This window comes from Cotesia typhae, unplaced genomic scaffold, assembly GCF_013202065.1.
Source record: "Cotesia typhae breed Kobodo isofemale line unplaced genomic scaffold, CoteBio_Ctyphae contig_11, whole genome shotgun sequence".
NCBI classification, from domain to species: domain Eukaryota; kingdom Metazoa; phylum Arthropoda; class Insecta; order Hymenoptera; family Braconidae; genus Cotesia; species Cotesia typhae.
Window position 1 is genome coordinate 3,021,819 of NW_027423711.1, and position 12,378 is coordinate 3,034,196.

Consider the following 12,378-nt stretch of genomic DNA (forward strand, 5'->3'; position numbering starts at 1 on the left):
GTGGTACTTATATTAATTCTCAATTAGTAGGGCTTAGCAGAAGTACAAACGAGAGAAATAAAGTGAGATAGTTAAGTGGATAAGAGAGAATAAGACTGAGAGGTAAAAGGAAAATGAGGGATGAATTTGACCCAGGGGTTCACTCTACAATTTTCCTTGACGGCACTTATCCTTTTCAAGTGTTTCAGGGAGTAGAGTCCTTTTCTCTTCTCAACAGAGTCAGCTCAGAATTCTGCATAAATTTATAGGTCATAAATAAATCCATGTATCTAACGATATTTTGCTGTACTCTTCTTCCACTATGGTAGTATTTCCGAGTTAATTCACTGAATAATTTCAACTACTGTAATCAATGTTATTAAATGTATCCTTTAATTTTAAAACCCAATATTTTAAGAGAAATTCCTGTTTTTTGATTTAAGATGTTGATTTACACTTTATTGTCTTAAGACCTGAGTATAAAGAATAAGAAGAAGAAAAAGACAAAAATAATAATAAAAAAAAAAAAAAAAAAAAAAAAAGTAAAAACAATAAATGAAGACGATGAAGGAAAGAGCTCATTACTTCTACCAATTATGGTCTTGAACGAACGAAGAAGAATCAGAAGAGCTTTTTCAATGTCACAAAGGCTACACTGAAACTCGGAGCTGTATTAACAGCGAATAGAAAGGAAACTGGAACTCGAGAACTTGAACATCGGTAGTCTTAACTCTGCATGTAAATTGCGTATCCATGATATTGTAACTGAAACTGATAATGATAAATCATAATCCGTGACATAAAAACTAACTTGTGGATTTTTTATAAAATTTTTTTTAAATTTATGAATATTGATTTTAAAATTTTTTACGTCTCATTTAATACTTAGAATAGTGTTTGTTTTCGATTAACTTGACTCGATTAATCACTGATCTGAATCATTATGTTGCTCAATTCTTTTTAGAGCAAAAAATATAAGTAATAATAATTATGCAACGGACTGAAGCTGTGTGTCTTTATAATTAATTTAGATGATGATAAAAAAATAAATTTAAGTTTAGTATAAAGCAATATGGTTTTTAATTGACGCTATTGTTCAATGAAGTGATTAAGCATTTAAATTATTCGTAACAATCGCACCAATGTCACAAAATACCTATTGTGATGATAAAAGTACAAAAATAAAGTTTTAAATTAGACTGTGAGTCACTGGTAACTAGCACGGCCGGAATACAATGGAGTAATTAGAGTAGTCGAGAAAATGAAAAATAAAATAGAATAACACTATATTTAACTCAGCTAATTATTAATTCATTCATATTTTTCAGCCAGATGTTTACAAAAAATAATATTAAGTGTTAAGAGAGTTAGTGTAGTCATAAATTTAATTCTATTTTATTAATAGCGAAATATTGTTTTAAGGAAATTTATATTCACGGAAAATTTACTGTTAAAGATAATGTTTTTAGATTGAAAAATATTTTAATTTTAATTTAAAATACTTAATTAAAAAAAAAATTAAAACGGAGTTTTTTAATTGATAAAAATAAGATATTTATTAATTAAACGTCACTTTTATTGAAGCAATAAATACTGAAAATATTTGCTTTTCATAATCAAATAGCGTTGAATAAACTTCAAATATTTTCAAGCACATATTTAAATTATTACTTCTATTTACAATATTGAAAAGATGTTAGTGAAATATGTACAGGTGATTATTAAAAACAAAATATTGAAGAATCGAGAGCAAATATTTAAAAATAAGGAGAAAAAAAATTGTTTGCATTCCATTTTTATTTGTATAAATTCAATGGAAAAATGTTTAACAAAATTTACGCATCAATTGAAAAGAAAAACAACTTGATATTAATTTTGTAAAGATTGACATTCAATCAGAATTTTTTTATTATGTATTGTCATTTGAATAATAATTGAGAAATGTTAAAATTGAATTTTATTACCAAAAAAATAATTTTTAAAAATGTTGAATTTAATTTAATTTCTGATTAGCAATAATTGCATGCATATGAGAAAATTTGAGGGGTAAAGTTGAACAATGAAATTGTACCAATAAAAAAAAATTTGGTATTGATAAATAAATGAAAATGGAAATCAATTTTTGCATAATGAACTTGAAAATTTAAGAATTTAAACAAAAATAATAATTTAAATTAACAAAATAAAAATATACATTGGGGGTGAAGGTTACGAACTACATCAGAGAGGAATAAAGGGTAAGTTTGAGCACCTCTGCAAGTGCTGGGGGTTGTCATAGCAACCTTCGAGCCTGTATACTAGAGATTGGAATATCCTGGATAGGATCATCAGCCGTAATGATCGATAAATAAATACAAATAATGGCAAAAGTAATTATATTAAATTAAAAGTTAATTGTTAGTACAGAATTACTCTTATCAAGTACTCTCGAACTGAATATTGGAATTTAATTCGATGCATAATTGCATCGGTTCTATTTTCTCAAATATACATAACACATCAAATCGATCGTAGATTTGAGATTCTCAAGTGGCTTAACTCGGTACATTGTAAGTCTGTCTGAGAAAGATGGACTTCTGGGCGATTGCTAGAGAATAGAAGACAGTAATATTGAAGACTAGACACACTCGTTGGCATGTTGCCCATGCAAAACTACCTCACGAGAAATGCCAAAGGGACATAACAGAGAGGCCAGATGAATTTTTATTCAAGAGGCGACCCGTTCTCTTGAGAACGATCACTGAAGCTGGAGATGGACGATGTTGCGTATGTACGCGAATGCGCACTGGAGTACATTCTGCACAGCTCTATCTGGACTACTCCTGAATTTTCTCTCACTTTAATAAGAGAGGGACAGAAATGCTAGAGGACGTAGACGAGGCTTTTCCACCCTTCATCTAGGAAGGGTTGGATGCATAATTCCCGGCGAAAATCAACGCCATCACACACTTTGTTTAGAATTAATAGGGATCAGACAGCTGAATATGTGCAGATACAAATATGTGTTGTTGGATTGAGTAGTCAAAAGTCTATTAAATATTTCAGACTTTGACTTCAAGTTTTTCCATTTATCTTGAATCTTGGCTGTTTTCTTCATAAGTTAATCGATAGAAACTTGGGATAATGACATATATACCTGCGACGAATTGGAATATGCAAATGTTGGGACTTGTACTTGTGTGTATGAACATAGATGATTTTGATATTCGCGACGAGAGATCCTTTTGAGATGAAACAAACTTAGTTTCAAGCTGAATGAAGTTGTTGGTTTGAAATTGAATCAGCAGACCAGACAAACTGTAAGTGAGAACTTCACAGCTAGTTCCAACCACAGTCGCAGTTGATTTTAATCCTTTAGGATACCTCGACAGAATTCAACAGTGTAAATAGGGCTTTCAGGTTTATAATTATAATTAATACCGCGGTTTATTTTTATGGCATTATATAGATGCTGTGCAAACAATTGAGGATGAAAATTGTTTGCACGTGTATTAAAAGTTTACGAGGGTGTATATTTCATTATTGCCAAACCTGTAGGAATTATATGTACACCTAAGTGGGGCAAACGGTTGCGATCGAACTTCGCGTGGGTAAAATTGCATACATATACTTGTGCCAGTTGAAATTATCCCGGTGTAAAATTGTTCATGTAAAACCTTTATACACTTGACTTTTTAATTTTAATCTGCATGCTTACTTTTTTCATTTTTTTTCACGCTACTCTTATTATCCACTTTATTATTATTATTTTTATTAAATTGATGTTTGATAATTAATATGTTTATTCACGTAAAACTTTTTTTTTTTTCAAGTTCAGATTGACTTTGAGTACTCGGTAAATTTCATTCTCTTGATAATTTAAATTCTTCTCTACTTGAGTTATTTTTTGTATTTTTATTATTTTTATCTACTCGAGACAAGGTTGGTAACTATATAATATTCAGCCTCTACGTTGGAAAATTCTTTTTTTTGCTTTTACTACTGTCCTCAAGACTGAATTAGATGATAGTAAGTCATTGAAACGAGAAATTGAGGAAGACGAAGAAGAACCGAAGAAGATGAAAAAAGGAAAATTAAAAAATAAAATAAAAGCATAAGATGAGACGAGTAAGAGTGGTTGAGAAGAGAAACAAGTATAAGAAAAGGTAGATTTTTATAAGAGACGAGTATGTTGAGATCTATCCAAGTTCTGAAGACAACAAAGTGTCCCATGGGTAGTCCGATTCAGAGGCTAGAACCAATTCAATTTTGAAGAATTTGCTTTCTAAAATATACTTTGAATTAGTTTTTTTGCCATGTTCTTTCTACACATTTCTCTTTATTCTCTTGAGCATGAAAATTAAGAAAATTTTTTTTATTCTACCTCATTCCGTTTTTCCTTCTCTTTATCAAAGTAAAGTATGCATTGCATGAATGCAATTTTGTCAAGGCTTCTAGCCTTTGTTATAACGTCAACATTTCCATTTTTTGTGTCTCTCCCTTACCATTTCTCCTTCTTGTTTCTGTAGTTTGGCCGCTGGTCATTGACAAATTTAAATAAATTCGTTATCTTTCATTAAATTTCCTCATTATTCTCGTAAGTGAAACCCCTAAAAAACCCCTAATAATTTTATAATAATAATAATGTGTGTGAAAATAAAAAAATAAATAAATTCGTTGCATTGAGTAAATTGTTCAATCATAAAAGAACATAATTTACTTGTACAGTCCAGCGATTTCTTTTCATCCTTAAACTCAGACATAGATTTTCATCCAATAGAGCTGAAAGAGAGGGTAGCAGATACACACATAATTCTTCCAAGCAATCGAGCAAGAAATTCCAGTAGATAGAAAGTCTTTTAAACATATTTATCCTCTGGCAATTCGTTAGTCTAACATTTTTTCGCAATATTTTTTTTTTGGTTTATGCCTACGTCTATTTAATTTATACACTCAATGAGCAAACTCATTCATATTGCATACTGCACAATACACATTTACTTCATCGTACTGTTTTATCCGAGATTATTTGTGTATCTGTATAAAATAGAATGTAAAAAATAATGAAATACAAAAAGAAAATAATAAAGAATATTTTTTCATTGTTATGACACACTCATGTTCATACAACTGAAATGAAATTGCTACAATTTTTCCAGATAAAAAAAAAAATTGTATTTCCTTTTTCTAAATGATTTTCGGATGTTATTAGAGTGGTGGAAAATTCGAACGAAATAAAAAGAGGAAATTAAACTACAAAAAATGAGATGACATTATCATGAATCCTCACTATCAGTTTAGAGCAACGTTTATCAAACGCTCGTCCCGGTAGACTATACTACAGGATTCGTATAGAAATGTCGATTTATCACCGGCGTTAGCCTCGCTCTAACTCCAGTATTATTCGTTCTCTTTTCTCTTTGCTTCCGCTAAGCCTTCGAACGCTACAGGCAAAATATTTATCACTTTCAGAGAGTATTGTTTCCACTTCAATAATCCGGATACTCCAGGTCGTTCTGTAATTACAAATCTTTTCAATTTATTGGAATACTTTTTCTCGTAAACTATTGTTTCATTTTTGACTTGTTTTGTCTAAACTTTAGCCAACCTTTATTCCAAAACTTAGAAACTAGTTATCTGCATTGAAAAAGTTCGTCACAGTAGAATTTTAAAACTTCAAATGCTGTAATGTAGATCCCAAGTTACATTTTTAACTTGTAAGAACTAGGACGTGTTGTAAAATTTAATTTCAGTAAGCAAAAATATAAATCACTTTTTTTTTAAAGCTTTAAATAATCCTTTAAGTTATTTTCGTATTTTAATTACAATTTTAAATAACTTTTTTTTTTAAAACTAAATAAATTTGAAAATTTTTAAAGACATTTCTATTTTAAAGAAATTAATTATTCATACGATCGATTTACACATCTACACTTTACTGAACTGAACTAATTCCTTCACTTGATCTGTCAAGACTTGAATATTTATTCAATTATCGTAGTTTAATTCTATTTTCATACATAACGAAATGTGCAGAAAATATATCAAGAATAAATTCAAATTATTGATATAGATTCAATAGATCCATGCACTGCTATTATTGTAAGCTATAATAATAATAATAATAATAATAATAATAATACATTACTTTTAATAATAAGTAATATTACGATTAAACATTAAAATTGAATCAACTATAAATTTTATCAATGAAAAAAAAATTTATGACAGAAAAAGAGTTATCTGGGGATGAGTAATAAAAATTTGATAACATACTAAAATGATGAAAGTAATAAAAAGAAAAAAATTGATTTAAAAAACTTCAATAAAAAGTCCATCATTAAAACTTGAAATGGCAAGAGCAAAGTAAGTTAAATAGAGTGTCTGCAGTGTATACTTGACCTAAATATATATTTTACCTTTTTGAATGCCTTTTTGCATCATCTAAACACATTATAAATTTACCATAGACAAGATGAAGTAGGCAAAGATTTACGACTATTTTTTTAAGAAACATTTGCTCTGAAATAGAAGAATTAAAATTTAGCGGTAGTAAATGGAAATTTAAAATTTTTCTTTATACTCTAGTGTAAATTAGATCACGTATTTTTGTTACTTGTTAAGTTGTTAGTACCTGAAGTATTTATGATAAAATAAAATAGTTAATCCAATTTTTTTTTATAGCATAGACATATATTTAAAAAGGTAGATAATACGGTTACACAACTGTTAAGATTGTCCCAATCCATTTTATGTGATGGGTGAACCGTCCAACACATATAGGAAAAGTACATATCAGCTATAGCAAGCTTCTAAAGTTATCTCTAGAGACTTCTTTCAAGATTAAATGGGATCCGGAAGCTAAACCTCAAGAATCAGCAGAAATCTTTTTTGGCACTTTCATTCCTTTTTACATTTGATTGTATCCAAATCTCAACTACACCTACTTTTCTACACATACACGATTATTTTTCTACTTTTTTTCTGTACACGTTCCGTATTTTTCAGATAATTTTAACGATTCCAGTTGTGTACGAATGAAAATTTTTTCGTGCTTTCATAATTTTTGGAGTCACGCCAAGCAATCGAGGCAATTTCGGACACGTTCCGATGTTTTTTCCGATCCCATGTGAATCGTTTGTAAAAAAAAATATGAAGACGTCCACAAAAAAAAAAAAAATTAAACAATGTCTTTTTTTTTCTTTGTATGTCATTAGAATTATACATTAGAATTATTTACATACTCAATTAAATATTACAAATTCAAAGAAGTTTTAATAAATAACAAACTTTTGCACACATGTACAACTTCTTTCGTTTGCTTTGAATTGTCAACTGGCTCGTGAGAGAGTGTCTACGTCGACACATATCTGTGACAATTGAGCCTGCGACAAAGTTAAATAAACGGCTGAAGAAAAACTGACAATGCAAATCCTGCCTATTCAGCAGTTTACCTTTCTTCGTTTGTATACATTTAGCACCAAAATATCAAGTACGCCCATCAATTCTTTCAAGCCATTTGAATAATAAACCATTAAGAAAAATAAACTACGTGAAAACTTATTCCTTGATACTCTCAAAAATAAATAGAATTTGTATTACAGTTGTTTTATGTTAATTTTATTATTTATTTAACTCGACACTTGCCAAATTTTTTTTTGTCAAGCATAAGTTGTGTTTCTAAATGTATCAGAAAATTTTTACATCACTTCATCAAGTGCTACGGTGTACAGCGTCGAGATTGTTGATTACAACAGCATTTATTAAATAAACATAATTAATCAATTATCATACATTTTGGTAAACTTTTTAGATATAGCTTACAATGCACCTAAGTCGATTTCATAAATCAAACGCCCAATGCACGTGACAACTCAAGCGATAAAAATCAGCCTTCAAATAAAATTTATGGCGTTTGTTTATTCAACTTATGTGTTGGAGTTCTATCAATGCAGCTTTTGATGTTTTACAAAAAAATTAATCGTAAAATTTATTTTTTAAATTCCACTTAAAGTTTTTTTAAAATTCTTAAATGTAAAATTATCTTTTTAAAGTTTTTTTTTTTTTTATAATTTATTAATTTAAAAATTTTAAAAATGGTCCAATGTCTCTTAAATTTATTATCATAATTTATGTTAATTTTAGTATCATCATTTATTTATAAAATAAAAAAAAAAATGTAAATGTGTTATTTTAACATTACTTATAAAAGAAACGCTCTAAATACTTATCGTAGTTCCATTTTCAGTGAATTAATTAAAAATGTAAGCGTCAAGAGCTTGGAATATTGGATGAAATAATATTTTTTTTTTTTTTTTTTTTCAATTGAAGCGTCAACACGTTGAAAAAATAATTCAAGGTTCAACAATGGAATGAAAACTAATTGGGGAAAAAAGTGATTTACAGCAATGTAAGTAATTTATAATTTTATTCATTTATTACAATCAATACAGACAAGTTAATTTGTTTTTTTTTTTTTATGTGACTTGACTGAAACATAAATCTTTACAATTTACTTGACCTTAAAAAACGCGCGATATTAACAAACATGACAAGCTAATTTGTTTATTTTAACTTCAAGTTTAGAAGTTTGAAATTACTTTAAATTAAAAAGTTGAAATATTGTTTTATGAAATTATAAATTAAAAATTTTATTATTATTTAATATTATAATAATAACTATATAATAATAAATATATAATAACCGATATCTTGTTTGGTGAGGAGTTTCATTTTAAGGCAATTTTCATTGATTATCGAGATTGGTTCATTGATTGTCTGGTCAATTATTATATTCGGACCATTAACATCACTTGAGTGTCAGATATAATAACAGTAATTACCCAATACATCATCTCTAAGGTGAACGTAAAAAGGGTATGCTGATGTCGTTTATAAAATTACATGATCAAATGATAATCTTACTCTTCGTGTTTTTATGCTGAGATTTTATTTTTATTGACCACTATAAAAACAATTTCTTTATTGCTTTTGAATAATACAATTTTTTATTATATTAAAATTACAACCCGTTATAAATTCATGTTACTCTCAACTTTTTGCAAATAATTTCGTTTATTTCTCTTGTAGTTAGCAAATTTCGGGCAATTATTCACAAGTGCCCATTTTGGGCTATAACTAGGTTAAAAATTAACATTTTCAAATTTTTTTTTGATTATGCTAGTTTTTACAGCGGATTTATGACAAAAAATTTCGTGAAAGAAAAAAATAAAGATTTCGGTAGCTTTTTTGCCTTCAAAAGTTGGAAAAAATTTTAGCTCTTATTTTTTTTTAGATAAAATTTTTATTTTATCTTTTTTTGATATTTTTGAGATACATTTTTTTGAAAAATACATAAAAAAATTGAAAATTTGTTAAAATTGTGATTTTATGTATTTAAAAAAAAAAAATATATCAATAAAATCAAATAGGAATTTCGTTCAAAAAAATGAAAATTGAAATGGTTGACCCTAGACGAGAAGAACAAGATGACACTGGATATCATCCCAGATTATACTAACTGAAAAAAAATTTTAGATAGTAGCTAGTATAATCCAGATTGCAATGAATATAATCCAGATTACAATGAGTATAATCCAGATTACAATGAGTATAATCCAGATATCACGAAGTATAATCTGGATTTTTCTAGCTACTATCTGAAATTTTTTTTCACCACAGATATCATTGAGTATAATCTGGAATATGTCATCTTGTTTTTTCCGTCTAGTTGTAAATATTTACCAAATTTCGTAACCGTAAAAATGTTAATTGCAGATAATTCTATTGATTATTTTTTACAAAATTAATCTTAGTAGCATTTGACAATAATTATTTAGTATTAATACATAAAATTTCATGATAAAAGTTGGTAAGACAAGAATGCAGGTGCTGAGTTTTTTTCAGTATAAAAATAAAAATCTTGGTAACCAACGAGCCGTAGTGTGTAATATTATATATAAGCCTGACGTGAAATCCATTGAAATTTCCATACATAAATAAAGTCTTGAGGTAAGGATGTGTCTGAACATTTTTCTTTCTTCAGACAACCAAAATGTCCAAGTGTCTTGTAAAATAAAACAAGAAAATAATTCAGTACTTACGGCGGGGCACGCCCGAGGGATGAAATGTAGTAGTAGGAAGTAAAGCACAGAGTAAAAGAATGGGGTAGAATGGAATTTTGCGACAACTCAGCATTGGTAGAAAAAGAAAACGTTATTCATCCATTATACGTACGAAAAAAAAAAAGTATACCCTTATATATACGCCAATGAAATATATATATATATATATATATATATATATATATATATATATGTACATACAGATCTCAAGAATTTTTGAAATCAACTTGCATCGCTTCGCTCCCTATTTTGCCCTACCGTTGAGATATTTACAAAGTTAAAGTACCTCGGGAATCACTCAGTCCCTCCAGAACGTCTATAGACGAAAAAAAACGCATATTATAATGTTAGGTATATGTATATACCTACGTATACATACATTCATACAATACAATATAATATAATATGTAGCCGATCCATATACATGAACATGGCCCTTCTTTCGGTATCTCAAAGTCCCGCAATGCACGCGAACCGCGCGCATCTTTACTGCCGCTAAGCGAATTGCGTGTTAAGGAACTATCCAATGTGCGTTTGTAGGGATGAATTTCACCCTTGACGAACCCTCAACCGACTGCACCATGAGTTCGACCCCTTTTGTCAACCATGAAGAGGTAGGATGAACAGAAAATGGCATTGCATTGCTCGTGAATAGAAATAGGGTGTAGGAATTCGCTTTTTCTTTTTAGAAAGGGGTGAATTTCGCCACAGTCTTTTGGTATGATGGAATTGGCTGGAAATTATATGAAGGGTAGGTCTGGCATATTTCGGTCTCAAAAATTTACCTGTTTACCCACATACTCACCGGTGAAATTTAATTAAAGTTAATTTAATATCTACCAGAAAATTTAACGATTATCACACTTATAAATTGAAATATTCGTTTTTATTGAATTGAGTAAATATAACATCAATTATTTTTTTCCTAATTACAGTCCGTGAATAGTTCGATGGTTTTCTTTCAAAAAATAAATTTTGTAGCAGTTTCAGCGGCTTTCGAGTCCTTTATAAGTTTTTCCACATGATTAATTACAAAAACTAAGTCAATTAATTTTTAGTTCTTTGATAGCAGCCAAAATAATGGGGGAGGGGGTAAATAATATCTCGTTGGACTTGATCGAGGGTTCTTGGGCTTCCGACTTTTTCATCACAACAGGAATCGCGTAAATGATTGTGGGGTAAACCAAAGTGCTCTTGATCCCACCCTCCATCGCCAGATCTTCTGTTCTTTACTTGCATATCTATATATCTACTGTTACGAACACATGAGATCCCTATGTATCCTCACACCTAGGATCCAAGGGTAGTAAAATATTATAGGAGTTGTAAGGCTCAAGTTGTTTTATAGGTGCTAAACATCTAAAATTAATCAAAAAATTTCTTACGCATAAGTTTTTCCTCTACGGAGATTTTATAGATCTATCATACATTTGATAAATTGAGCATAATTTATAATATTGTTTAAAAAAAAAAATACTACATTTCTTGGCATTTAAAAATCACAGAAGAGAGATCAGCTTTTAATGAAAATATATTTTTTTATTTTTATTATTATACTTGTGCTTTTATCTTAACCAGAGGGTTTTATATGTGGTGTAATAGTAGTACTGACGGCTCCCATAAGATTATGTAATATATGTAAAAAATCGTTGGATAGCTCGTTTCACCGAGCTTTTATTAACCCTTTAGCCTCTCCACCCACTAGGGATTTCCTTTTTTACTTCTCTTGTTCTCGTTTCTCATATAAAAGCACTCAGAAGATCGAAGGAGGCGCAGCCGCTCTCCACCATTGAGTAAGACTGGGTATATAAATGTATACACACATACCTTTTTTACAATTCAAACACTACAGTATTAGTATTTCCTTTCTTTGAGTAATTGTTTATTTATATTATTATTTATAAAAAAAATAAAAGTAAATTGCTTTTATTTTAAAAATTCCCTAAAAACTTTTCAATTTTTTAAATTAAAAAATTAATTGCTGTGTACATGTTAAAAAATAATTGGTATTTTAATCAATTTAATCGGTATGACATAAGTTTGATACGAAAACAACCCCTAGCTTTTTACCCTCAGATGCGGTCCTTCAGATCTAACTTCACCCTTCTCGATTGCAATTTTGTACTCCGTAAATCTCATGGGTAAAGTACGCATAACTGACTGACAGTGTGAAATGACATCGTTATTTATAATTTGTGGGTCTGCTTTGCATTCCTAATCGAAAATTTCACTTCTTGTTGAAACATTAAACGAAATTGTGTTTTGATCTTCTGCATTAATTATCTAAAATTTTTTT

At 29.0% G+C, this 12,378-nt stretch overlaps 1 protein-coding gene across 1 annotated transcript in view; it reads right to left on the reverse strand.

Annotated features, from left to right (window-relative positions):
* The window catches only part of LOC141524388 (uncharacterized), a 43,109-nt gene that overhangs the window by 30,182 nt on the left and 549 nt on the right, over positions 1-12,378 (reverse strand). The window lies entirely within an intron of this gene.